Below are 12,766 nucleotides of genomic sequence, written 5' to 3'. Positions count from 1 at the left end.
TATCTCTGACTTTTGTCCCCTTCAGCCAGTGTTGCACAGACTTTATAATTTTTATTTTTAAAATCTCCTTTAGTATTGTATATCTTATTCCTCACCCCATCTCTCCTTTTCTACTTAGTGTTGTTCCAGTTCAAGGCCTTACCACCTCTTGCCTGGGGTATGGCATTTGTGGGATACCTGCTCTCTATTTCATCCCTTTCTCAGCCATGCAGGTTCTTATTCTAAAATGGAAAGCGGACCAGGTTAATTCTTTGCTGAAAATCATGTGGTGGCTTTGCATTGCTCTGCAATATGAAGTCCAGGTCAACATGGCCCAAGTTTTCTCATGACCTGGTATTTTAGTGCATTCAGGTTGCTGAACAAAATACCTTAGACTGGGTGACTTATAAAAAATAGAAATAGTGCATTCAGGTTGCTTAACAAAATACCTTAGACTGGGTGACTTATAAACAATAGAAATATATCACTCATAGTTCTGGAGGCTGGAAGTCCAAGATCCAGGCACTGGAAGACTCAGTGTTTAGTAAGAGGTTCATAGATGGTGCCTTTTTGTTGCATCCTCACGTGGAAGGGGCAAGGGAGCTCGCTCAAGCCTCTTTTATAAGGACACTAATCGCATTCACGAGGGTGGAGGCCTCATGACTGAATCACTTCCCAAAGGCTCTAACTCTTAATAGTATCCCATTGGGTATTAGGTTCTAACTTACGAGTTTTGGAGAGCCATCAACATTCAGCCCACAGCACCTGGCTCTTACTTACCTCTCCAGTCTCCTTTCTTGTCCCACTCTAGTCTCTGGTTTTATACTCCCTCAGCTCTCTCTGCTTAGTGGCTCTATCTGTGTGCACCCTGGGTTTCTTTGTGTCCCTGCTTTTGCCTGTGCTTATCTTTCTCCCTGCAATAGACCATCCATGCTTTACCCATCAGCTAAAGCTAGATAACCTCGTCCCCACCCAGCTGTGGCTGCTTGGCTCTCCTTTCTGCCCATGACTCAGTCTGATTAGACTGTGAGCTGTTTGCAGGCAGGGTCTGGATCTTAGCCATCTTTGTACACCCGTAACTTTCTGTGTGCTGCTAGATAACAGGTGCTCAATAGACAATTATAGATCCAAATAGAAAAAACAACAGTGGTTGACTATTTTGAGTTTCATTTCATCTCTTTTTGGAAGCCTGAGATGGAATAAAAGGGTCAAAATGCCATGACCAGAGGGGAGGCAGGAAGGCAAGGGCTCAGAGAAATCTGTAGATACAATCTCTTCCTGTATAACTGAGTTCATTCCAGCTGATTAAAATCCTCTTATGGTGGAATTCACTTTTTATAGAATGGATTAGCAGCAAGGATTTTCCTGTGAAGATAGATTTTTTTCAGAGAAACAAATTTGAGCAATTTAAGAATTTAAATTAAAAAAATCCTGCTTATTAAAAGGCAAATTGACCAATATCCTTCCCCTTTCTCTTATTAATGAAAGAGTTTACACAGACACTCTTTAGGAAATTGTGTGAGAGATTCACAAGGATCATTAAAGTCTCTAGTAGACATTCACTTTCACTTTGTAAAATTGGCTATACCCTCAAAATGGTATCACATAAAATGGACTTTCTGGGGCTCTTATATATGAATGGGTCCTAGTTCACAGTGATGCCATTCATTTTATTTGGCCCATGTATTGCAAGTACATTCTAAATTTGGCCTTAATTATTTTTCCTTTCACAAAAATATTTTGTGGGATCTTTTTGAACCCTGACTACTTCCTTCTTGCTCCTTAAAACAGAAGCCAGGAGTGTTATTTTTGTTCTCTTCTAATTAAAATAATTGCTTGGTTCCTTTTAACTAGATTCATGCAGTTATTAGCCTAATACATGGATGGGTGCCATGGAGTGCTTGAGAAACAAAATGAAAAGTGATCATGTAGCTTCACATGAAAAAGATTCTGCGGTGCCAAGGAGCATTATTTCCTTTCAGCCAGCATTTTATAAGGGCCTTTGGTAAACCTGGCCCCCATACCCTTACTAAAAGACTATTAAGTGAAAGAATAGTTCTATTTTCTTTATTAAGGTATACAGCTAGCTCAATACGATTTGAAGAGGGGCACTTGATACGCTGAGTATGGCACAAAGACCTCGGGTCTGGTTTTAATCTCTGCCCCTGCTTTGTCTTTCAGAATAACTGCAATTGAAGAGAAAATGCTCCATGTCCCCTCTGCCAGTTGGTGTTTATCAAAGGACAGTGGAGGAAGAGAGACAAAGTGCCTGAATATCTGTGTTAAGCACGAGTTGTCAGCACCCTGCTTCCAAAACGAAGTACTAGAATGACGTTTTTGACAAGACATTCTGCAGAGTTGATGTAGTCTACAGGTTGGCAAACAAGCCCCAATCAGGTTAAATCTGACCTGTCATCTGTTTTTGTAAATAAAGTTTTATTGGAGCATAGACACTCCCATTTGTTTATGTATTGTCTACAGCTGTTTTTGCACTGCAACATCGAGTAGTTGTGACAGAGACCACATGGCCCACGAAACCTAAAATATTTACTATCTGGCTCTTTGCAAAGTTGCTGATTCTTCATGTTTTCTGTCCAGTTCATTGTGTATTCACTAAACACCTACTTTATGCTGAGAAATAAGTTTGTGGGTATTTTTACAGTAGTACTCCTTTGAAGAGATGCTCAGGGCCTTTGTTAATGTGCTAATTTTATGAGTGTTCAGAACAGGTGTGTGGATGGCATGAAGCAGGAAGGATTTAGGGCAAGAAGTTGTGGTTAGAGAAAAGGGTCTGCATTATTGTCTCGGTGGCAAGTCATTGATTGTGGCTGGCTCTTCCTCTGCCTGCTACCTGGAGAAGAAGGTGTAGACATGGCTGGAACTTCTGGCTTGGAGTGCACCTTTATTAACTCCATAAGGACATTATGGTCAACATTGTGAACTTCTGTTCCAGGACCAGTTGGTGGCTTGGAGGATCAAGTGAGAGAATGTGAATTCAAGTGTTTTCTAAACCATAAGGTACTGTGTTTGTGGTGTGGATATTATCTATAAAAACATTAGAATAAATGTTGTTACCCCTGTTTGGTATGTGAGGAAATGAGATTTAGATAGTATACCCAAGATTAAATAGTCAGCCAGTAGAAAACCTGGAAGCCACATCTCTGCTCTTTCCCATATACCATGATGCTTCCTTACATAACATGTCTTTCCATAGTTTCAGAAATGTGCAGTCCTTTAGTTCATTTGTGCATTCATTCATCTGCCATTCAACATTATTTAAGAGCCTACTATGAGCTGGAAAAAGAGCTGAATTTTCCCAAGGAGAGTGATATATAAAGATGAATTGGATTACTCATCAAATAATTTTGTTCTTGGAATCCTATGGCTGGAATCCTCCAGAAGTACATAGATTCTCTTCTATATTTTCCCTGTGGTTCCCAGGGGGTGGATTTGGAGTGGAGAAAGACAGATGAGTGGGGAGGGTGAGAGCAATGCTGTCATTCTACACAGTGTTGCCTGACACCTTGTTTTATGTTGTGTGTATGTGGATGTGTATGTGCACGTGTCTGTGTGTGTGTACATACCATGAAAGGAAAGAGAAAGAGAGATACTAAAATGTTGATAGCAGATTGTACTAACAACTAAAAGATGAAGGTAATCTAGGCTTGGGAGATTTGAAAGTTAAGATTTTATACATAAAGTCCAAGGGAATCCATACCAGAAAAATGATCAAATATGAATTGTCTGGCTAAATGGCATATATCATATTAAACATGGGTTTACCAGATGTAGACTTATTTTATCATGCTGTTACATACAGTCTCCATTCAGATATTTATTCGAGATGTCTTGTAATTTTTTTAGATAATGATGATCAAATATGCCTGGAGGAAGCATGTTTTCACCAAAATATTAAATTTGCCTTATCATGATAAGAGAAATGAAGTTCTTGAAAGTTTCTGTTTTTGATATTCACCCTTTTAATGGGGAAATTTGCGAATATTTTCCTCATATTTGATGTTACTGGCTACTTGTTCTCTTCAGACTTACCTGTGAACCTAAAAGTCATAAGATTCTCTGAAACAAAGTTGGCAATGAAGTTGCCTGATGAAGAAACCAAGCTTCCAGAATCTTCCATTGTACAGTTGTCACCTGCAAAGACCTCTGAGAGGTACGGTAGAAAGTTCTGCTCTATTCCTCCCGTTTCCTCCACAAAAGGCAGTCACAGGCCTGCTGACTGAATTTGGAGGTGATGATATCTAATTCAGCAATTCATCCATGAAGGTGTGTTACTTCTCAGATATTCCTAGGGCCCGGGACACTGCTGTTTTAAGAAATGTAATTTGTTTCAGCACACAAAAGGCATATTCATAGCAGGACTTAGTGCTGCTACAGATAACACTTTTCACCTGTAAGGAATTTGTAAACATTAACTAATTTATTTAACTTTCTTGTAATAGAATGAATTTTCTTCCATTTGCTGTGCAATACACTTCTTTTTCTAATTCTATTCATTTAGTGAGTATTCTACTGAAAAATTGTCACCACGTTGGAAGTGTTTTGTAGAGGAGGAATAAATCTTTCAGCACAGTGGAACATCCTGCTGCAATAGATGACCTCCGTTCCCCGAGTGTGTAGGCCTATTTTTTAGTGATTAAGCAGTGCTCTGGGAGAAAGTGAAACACCTTTGAAAACTGTAGAAACTGTTACTGTATTGCTGTTATTACTGTTACTAACATTACCATATACGCTGTTCTTAATGGTTTTACACACACTACTTTGGGTTCCCTAGAAAGTAGAGCTTGAGGAAGATTTCATGTGCTGCCTCTGTAGTGGAGAGTTCAATCCCAGAGTTGTAGGAGTTTGGGAGAAGGATAATGTAGCTGAAATGAAAGGAGCAAATATGAGGGCATGTTATTGATACAGCCACAGCCTGGTATGAAGCATAACTGATTGCCCAGTCATCTGGGACCCTGGGAGGCTAAATACTGGGCCCCAGATATGTTCACATCCTGATCCCTAGAACCTGTGAATGTTACCTTCTAGGGCAAAGACTTTGCGGATGTCATTAAGATCTTGAGATGTGAGATTACCCTGGATTTTCTGGGTGAATGCCAAATCCCATCACAAGTATCCTTAGTGGAGGCAAAGGCAGATTTGACACACAGAAGAGGAGAGGGCAGTGCGATCCAGGAGTCAGAGATAGGAGTGATGTGGTCACAAGCCATGGAATATCACAGCCACCAGGAGCTAAAAGAGGCAAGGAAGGAGTTCTTCCCTGGAGCCTCTGGAGGGAGTGCAGCCCCCACCAGCACCTTGATGTGAGTGCAGTGATGCTGATTTCAGACTTCTGGCCTCCAGAATTGTAAGATAATAAATTTCTGTTGTTTTAAGCCACCAAGTTGGTGGTGATTGTTACAGCAGCTATAGGAAACAGATACAGGGACCATCTCCCCAGGGCATAGCTATTAAGGCTCAGGACAGACTGACTGGGTGGAGGGAGAAGGAAGAAGGGAAAAGAATTTATTTGCCAGTTACAGGCTCTGATTGGTAAATGGTTTTACTCATGGGTCATTAATAATACTCACTTATTTCCTCCTCTCACCTCTGGGTTGAGCAAGACTGTACACTGAGTTTTGCTGGGATGTCTCGTGCTGTAGGGGTAGCAGAGAAGCCCTAGAGTGGGAGGAGAGAAGCCAGCCAATGCCCTGAGGAGGGGCCCATTGGGTTGTGCCCTGTGATGTCTGTTGCAAGGCAGCTGGGTGAACAAGCGGCCAGTGGCCCTGAGCAGCTAGTGTGGAAGGGGTTCTGAGACAATGATTTCCTTGCTCTGCACCACAGCGCCACAAGGCAGTGCGATGTGACATCCTCAATCAGCACTCGGCCTCCAGTCTCGAATCCTGCTAGCTTTGGTGCTTGCTGCCCCTCAGGGCTGCAGGTTCACTGTCCAGTTCCGTCACTGGAGTCTCTCTTCCTTCACTGGAGTCAAACCTGCCTTCTTGTAGCTCTGTGTGATTGGCTCTTCTCTTGGTGCACATAAAGTAAGGTTTATTCTTACACATGAATACTCCTGAACTTCAGGTATGGTCTGTTCAAGTACACGGGACTTATGCTTCACTAATGTAGCCGGAGATCAATTTTATTTTATTTTTTGGCAAGCACATCATTTTTAGTTGTACTATACTTAGGCTGTTGATTACAAAGCTCTCTTTTTAGACGTCGGTACAGATGACTATATGGAAGCACATAGTCCTAAAGGCAGCCAAAGAGCCCAAAAGAATCAATCTATTTGTAAATGGTATCACTGTAAGTGAGAGACCAAAATGCCACCTCACATCAGGGCAAATAAATACTCACAATTTTATGCTGGCTTGAGGTCAGTAGGTGATTCTAATAGATTGGTACCAATCAGCCACGCCAGGTTAGGGAGTGTTCTCAGCCAACCCTTGCTACTGCCAACCTCCCCCGACCAAAACAAAACAAAACAAAACAAAACAACAACAACAAAAAAACAACAAAAACAAAGCAACTTTTGGAGCACCTTCTCGAGGTAGATTTACACAGGTAAAAATGTTCCCCTTCATGTGTCTAGCAGACAGCACTGATTTGGATTCTGTTCCTGGTCTAATCCAAGTCCCCAGTGTCCTATATGAGAAGAGCCACTACAACAGACTAAAAAAGCCCATGTGGGCAAGAACTGCATACCCACCACCTTTCATCTTCACAGCAACGCTGCGAGGTGGGTATCACCATCTTCATTTTACAAATAAGGAAATTGGGCTCAGTTCAAAGGGATTTCCCGGGGACATAGAGTAGCTGACCTCAAGTGCAGACTCAGCAGGTGAGACTTTCTGCCTCACCAGGTGGTAGCCAGAGTGAAGGGAGGGGGCCTTCGGATCTCCGCAGGTGGCCCGAGCCTGGCACTGGCCCGTCTGGGCCCCTGAAGGCACTGGGTGGCACACAGTTGGTATGGGGTGCCTGAGCCTCTGTGGTTCTCCCTCGGGGACCGGGCCTCCTGGAGTTAGGGCGGCAGGGCCTGCTGCACGCTGGCCGAGCCTCTGCCGTTCCCAAACGTGGGAGCTTCATTGGCCCAATGTCTATTTACCAAGTGCCTTTTGGGTCTCCTAGGCCAAGCCAGGGTCAGGATGGAAAAACAGAGGCCCTTGGTGCAGGTCGTGCAGCCCCTGAGTGAGTGGCAGGGTTCTAGTGTGAGGCCTCGGTGTCTCGTTCTCAGAGTTCGAGTCCTGAGGTGGGTTGAAACTAGCGTGTGAGCCTCCTGTGGGCCGTCAACCCAGACTGAGGTGGTCTTGAACTCATGAGGCGGAATAATATTGTATGAAGCATTATCCAACTTTTTACCTCTCAGGTTCTTTTTTTTTTTTTTTTTTTCCGCCTTTACCTCATTCAAGCCATTGGCCAGAGCCTGCCGGTGCTTTGGGGAGGGAAGTGACAGTGGAAGATGAGTTTACTGGTTGTGACAGATTCTTTAGGTTGCCCCTCTCAAACCTTTCTTCAGTCCCCTGCTGACCAGCATTTACCTGCTGTGGAGGCTGGAAAGCTAAAATCTCATCTTCCAGACTCCCCTGCAAATTGGGGTGCTCAGAGGCCTCCAGCGCTGCCCCGTGAGCCTCACGCTGTGGTCTGCCGTGGCTGCTTCTCTCAGTCCCAGTCCCTCCTGCTCCTGCCGTGGAGGCACGTGGCACTCAGGGCACAGCTGCCGTTGCTAAACAGTGGCCTGGGTGGAAGATAGAAAGAGCCTGGCCCCTTGGTTGCATCCTCAAGCACTGTACCAGATGTTTTTGTTGTATTCCATAATAAATGTCTATTTGGTCAAGCCCTTATTGTTGGGTCTTTGTTATATTCATCTGAATGCAAGCCTTACCCAACATACTGTTTTGTTTTGCAACAGCCCCAGCCCTTAGGGGGACAGAAAGGTCGTAGGGCCCAGCGGAAGACTTGAGAGAGCACACCCGGAGCGATAGGCAAGTCTATGGGGGAGTGATTGGTCATGGGGGACAGTCTAGAGGGACGGAGTCCTGCCCCTGCTCTCCACACACAGCCAGGGGGCCACGTGGGTGGAACAATGGTGTGTCTGGGGCAGTTTGGGTGAACTGATGTCTGAGGACCAGGTGGAGGGATTGAGTGGCATGTCAGAAGTTGAATAGACACATCACATCACAGATTTGTGCCTCCCTCATACCAAGACTTAGAACTAAAGAATCTCCAGACTTACCTAAGGGAAGCTGAGACCTTGGGACTGAGTCCCAGCCACTCTTAAAGAATGAAGCTTCAAAATAGAAATTAAATTATAAAAAATTATATACATATATATATATTTTTTGAGACAGAGTCTCACTCTGTTGCCCAAGCTAGAATGCCGTGGCATCAGCCTAGCTCACAGCAGTGTCAAACTCCTGGGTTTAAGCAATCCTTCTGCTTCAGCCTCCCGAGTAGCTGGGACTATAGGCATGTGCCACCATGCTGGGCTAATTTTTTTCTATATATATTTTTAGCTGTTCAGATCATTTTTTTTTCTATTTTTAGTAGAGACGGGGTCTTGCTCTTACTCAGGCTGGTCTCGAATTCCTGACCTCAAGCAATCCTCCTGCCTCAGCCTCCCAGAGTGCTAGGATTACAGTTGTGAGCCACCGCACCTGGCCAAAAAAAAAATTATATTTTTTATATACTGAAGTTGTGGACTAAGATTCACACCAGCCACTATCAGGATGGGTAGAACACGTCAAAGTACTCTTGAAAGATTAGAATGGATGGTTCACGCTGCAGTGCTGAGGGTCTGCTTCCTTTCATGCTTGCTGGGGTTCTCAGTGGGGAGCCAAGACCATCGGGGCTGGGTGGTGGGGGCAGAGCTGCTGGAGTTCACAGTTCCGGGGTCTCAGGCTGACCTCTGTTCCTGGCCCTTGCTCTCTGTAGCAATCCCTGAAGCAAGTGTCAGTCCCAGGCCTGGCTACCCTGTGCACGTTCAGGGTGGTGATTCAGGAAGAGGGGCAGGGAGAGGATGCTTGTCTCTCTGAGGCGCTCATGGAAATGTTGCTGAGCACTGCTGAGATGCAGGGGGAGAGCTGGGCAAATTGGTTTTTATTTTGGAGAGGATTGTAATTAAGCCAAATCATTTCCTGCCTCCTTTACAGCCCACCACTTTTCCGATTTTCTATTCAATTAAATTCAGTTCCTCTGAGCAGCCACATAGTTGTTACCTGGTACCCTCAGCAGTGGCCTGGCTTTGTATGCCTCTCTAACACCTAATAACCACGTGATCTTGGGTGAGTCATTTCATCTCTCCAGAAGGTCTGTAAAAGGCAAGGAATAACAGGACCTACTCACAGGGTTGTGGGAGGGGCAAAGCCTTGGAACAGGGCTGGCTCATAGCAGGCAGTCAACGAACACATGAGCCTCAGCCTCCTGTAGGCCACTCTGAGTGCTGGCACCGTCAGGCTCCCTCACCAACCCCACTGTTTCCTAGGAGACAGCAGCGATCAGTAGCTCAAGGACAGACCATAACTGTCAGGCACTAATCTAACACTTGCCTTTGCACAAGAGCAGCAAGCAACGAGTGCACTTTACAGCTTTTGCTTGATGGCCTTGTAATTGAATAGCCTCACTGTTTGCATTTGGTTTGAGAGAAGGATATTTGCTCCAATTCACTGCCCTGACACTTCCTTACAAGGTGTCTTCTCATCACTGACCTTCGCTCCACCCCAGTAGGGGCTTCCAAAAATTGGTAAGTTGTGTTGCAGGGCTGAACCTCCCCCTGCATCAGGGAGTCAACTAAAGTTGGAATAAACCTTTTAAAATAAAATCCTACATTGTGTTGATTATTTCCTTTGCTCTAGTTTAGCCTGTGATGATGGTGATGATCACAGCAGCAGACCCTGCTCCTGCCCCACCCCAGGAATGGTTCTCAGTGACAGTTGGTTTCACTCTGCTGCTCAGAGGAGATGGATCCCGACGAGCTCATTCCCTTCATTCATTATGCTGCAATCATATTGCTAGGGGACAGAGATGAATGCTGTGTACTTATCTGATTAAACTGCCTGTTGTTTTAAATCTATTTTCACGGAGACTTTTTTCCTCTGGTAGACATTCAATGACACAACACATTAAAAATTATATCTGTATCAATGGTTTCCTCCATTGTATCTATGTGGTGTGTGTGTGTGTGTGTGTGTGCACTCTTGTGTGCTACCCACTGGTCTCTTGTTATGATCAATATGTATTCAACAATTATGAAGCAATTGCAGCTTTTAAAAAAGCAAAGGCCATTTCCCTCTTATTTTTGCTTTTGCTTTTCAGCGGAGCCGGCGGAACAGGACTGCAAATGTCTCAGTCCTTGCCCGCTGCCATCATTAGAGCCTTCATTAATCTTCGAGTTCTTTGCCCCTACTTTGCCAACAGAATAATGCCTCCCCCAGAATTACACAAAAATCAATGGCAAAGTTAATTGAAATCTGGATCTCTTAATATTTTTCTCTTTCTTAAGTGATTGCTTGGTTTCTGAAAAGTGAGGTTTAACTCAAAGGACGGCTTTAATTGAGGGTGAGTGAATTGATAAGAGAGAGAAAGGAGAGGTAGATAATTTTCCAAGTGACTGAAAGATAGTGTTTGCATTTAGGATTTCATTTCCTTTCAAGTTTTACATCAGGGCTTAAGGAATGTGAGTAGATGGGAAGAATGACCAGGGCATTTCCACAGCACAGCTTGATGCTCTATTGTCCCTTAAAAGGACTGAAAAGGCTTTGAAGGAGATGGACTGGTCCCCTTCCTCCCAGAGAGTGAGAGAGAGCAAGAGCGAGAGTGAGATAGAGAGAGAGAGAAGAGGGAGAGAGATGGAGAAGGAACTGACCACTAGAAGGTGGGCAGGTTCTTGACTTGAATAATTCCCTACTGTTTTGGTAATTGAACCATTCATATCATAGGTACTTGGGCCTTTAACTTGGATTAATACCAATGATATGTGCTGTATTCAGACCAGTTTATAACATGCCAAGTAAATTCTATTTCACTGGATTCTTACATCAGTGTGCTGAGGCAAATGGGATAGAGATTTTCTATGTCTACTTTGTAGAGGGAAACACTGAGGCTCCAGTGGGTTGTAGGTTGTCCAAGTCAACCCAACCAGTGATGAAGAGGAGGTGGTGGGCACAGGTCTTCAGACTTTTGGGGGGAAGAGAAAAGAGACTGAAAGATCCAGGACTCTACCTTGACTGGAGCTCCTGATGGCAGGTGGGAAAGGCTCCTCTTCAGCCAGTCGGGACCCCCACAGAGCCCTTCCAGCCTAGTCCCCGGACTGAGTGCCAGTCCGGCCACTGGGTGCTGCAGTTCCTACTCTTGTTGGTATCTGCAGCTTCCAAAATATTCAGACAAAGGACTCTGAAAGGCATCTGGCCAAGCTTTGCAAGAGGAGAAAGCTTACCCTCTGATTCCCAAAGCCCCGAAGTCAGGGATTTGATTACGCTTATCATGATCTCAGCTTCCACTGCTCCAAATGTGATTAGTTTTGTAATTAGTTAATGTCATTACCTGTCATCAAATCCAGACAACGTTGGCCTCTAAAACCTCCCGTGGCAGAAAATCCCACAACCTGACATCTTTCCACTGTTGAACACAGTTTCTTTAATAATCCTGGCAACCGTCCCTTATTCTTAGACCACAGGTCTGAAAAGTTAGGAGAAAGATGTGTTTCTTGTATTTTTTTTAAGGCAACTTAAAATACTTCAGTTTCAAAATATATCTTGACTCCAAGCAAAGCATAAGTATAATCTTTTCAGAAAATTTTGTGCCCCACTGTATTTTCCTTCTTATATATCTTGGCTATATTGCTTTGGGCAGAAGGGCCAAAATAAGACCCAGTTTACCATAGGGAAGCACTCTGTTAAGGCATATTTTTATGTTATAAAAAATGCTGCTTGTCTCTTATTACTTAGTTTCTGTCAAATTCTGGGCAAGCAGTTTTCTTCTTTGCTCCAATTCAGTCTTGCAACAAATATTCTTTGCATGCCATTGAGTGCACATGGGTACTTGGGACACAGCAGGGACAGGACTGGCTCAGTTGCTGTCCTTGAGGAGCTTCCATTCTATGGGCTGAGGTAGACAACAGGAGATAAGCATTTAAAAGTAAAGTGCACAGCATGGACATTTCCAATTGCCTCTGCAGACCTCTCTCTACCCTTCTCTGCCTTGCTTTGTGGAGGACCCCAGGGAAGTGGCTCATTATTGATGGCGTCAGTGGCTTGACACTCTCCAGACCCAGCTGGGTCAGGAGCTGGAAGCTGAAGAGCAGGACAGTGAGCTCAGGGTACTGAAGCCCTGTCCTTTGACAATTGCTTTTTCACTAGGAGGAAATCAACACTCTCCAATAGTGGGAATTGGCCCTAGCCCATCGTGGGACTCAGCCCTCCCTGGCAGAGGGAATCTGCCCTTCCCAATGCCACTGCTTAGGAGTGATAACTGCCCGCCACCATTTTGGTTTCCTTAACCCTGACAATTCCTCTGTAAACGGATCCTTCAACAGCTTCTCCCCACCCCCAGCCGTTTGAATGGGCCATTTGTTTCCCACTGGGACCCTGACAGCCACAGTAGTTTAGAAGGCAATAAATGCTATGGAAAAATGTAATTTCTTCTACTTCCCAGTTCATCAGTAAGAGTGCTTGTTCTTACCTGCCTGGTTTTGGACTAAATGTTATCTGGTGCAGGCTACATTGCTCCTCTGTGACTCAATTACTTGGGCATAAGCCTCGCAATTCATCATCATACACTGTAAAACAAGAGG

At 44.3% G+C, this 12,766-nt stretch overlaps 1 long non-coding RNA gene across 3 annotated transcripts in view; it reads left to right on the top strand.

Annotated features, from left to right (window-relative positions):
* Nucleotides 1–2,432, top strand: part of LOC123637277 — a 36,717-nt gene extending 34,285 nt beyond the window's left edge. For all 3 annotated transcript variants that reach the window (XR_006734794.1, XR_006734793.1, XR_006734792.1), the window contains one exon: nucleotides 2,161–2,432. This is a non-coding gene — a long non-coding RNA (uncharacterized LOC123637277). The remainder of the gene's footprint in view (nucleotides 1–2,160) is intronic.
* The last annotated feature ends 10,334 nt before the right edge of the window (nucleotides 2,433–12,766 follow it).

This window comes from Lemur catta, chromosome 4, assembly GCF_020740605.2.
Source record: "Lemur catta isolate mLemCat1 chromosome 4, mLemCat1.pri, whole genome shotgun sequence".
NCBI lineage: Eukaryota > Metazoa > Chordata > Mammalia > Primates > Lemuridae > Lemur > Lemur catta.
The sequence above is the reverse complement of the archived record's forward strand: the minus strand, read 5'-3'. Positions and strand labels throughout refer to the sequence as shown.